The 817-nt window shown below is 36.1% G+C and overlaps 1 pseudogene; it reads right to left on the reverse strand.

The window, feature by feature from the left end:
• Nucleotides 1–463: 463 nt before the first annotated feature.
• Nucleotides 464–582, reverse strand: LOC120598957 (uncharacterized; annotated as a pseudogene).
• Between the last annotated feature and the right edge of the window lie 235 nt (nucleotides 583–817).

Raw genomic sequence — 817 nt, forward strand, 5'->3', positions numbered from 1 at the left:
GAATCTATTTAGTGTGTTCAGACAACAACTTCAGATGTTCGATAAATGGCTTTTGAATATTTTTGTCGAAGACCCTTGGCAAGTAATATATTTTATATAGCAATACAGTAAGCCCTGAAGTAACTTATTACCTAAATATTCTGACATATTCTATTATATTCCTTTTTTCTTTTTTTAAAGGTTTTGTTATGAGCCATAAAGCCGATTTCACAAACCACTTCTACAAAGTAACTTGCAGTTTGTAAAACATTGCTTTATTAACAAATAAAGACATAGAACATCTAGTAATAAAAAACATGCATATAGCCACCGCAAAGCTTTGAAAAATTCTAACATCTTGTTGTGTTTTAGATTATGTTTATTTTTATACTTTTATTTTTTTATTTTTTAGGCAAGGCAACCCTCGGTTGACCTCACAGAATGCAAGGAACTTGTCAGCTTACAATCCTATTTTTTATCTTTTACGCTACAGCACCCGGTCTTCCTAGGTGGTCTTGCATCCAAGTACTAACCAGGCCCGACCCTGCTTAACTTCCGAGATCAGACGGGATCGGGCTTGTTCAAGGTGGCATGGCTGTAGACTAGATTATTTTTTTAAAAACATTGCAAAATCAAAGGCTCCTGTGTACCCCTCCTGGGTCCCGCACAACTCCTTCTGTCCCAGAGTCAAGCGCTATTTTGAATTTGGTGGCTGTTGTCCCATGCCTGCTTTTATATAATTACTACAAAGGTATGGATCCTCAGGCGATACATAACATTGGTTTCCAGGTTCATGAATTGGAAACAAAAGTTATCATATTATCCTGCAACTTATTTT

Source organism: Pteropus medius, unplaced genomic scaffold (assembly GCF_902729225.1).
Source record: "Pteropus medius unplaced genomic scaffold, Ma_sr-lr_union100, whole genome shotgun sequence".
In the NCBI taxonomy this organism is placed as follows: Eukaryota; Metazoa; Chordata; class Mammalia; order Chiroptera; family Pteropodidae; genus Pteropus; species Pteropus medius.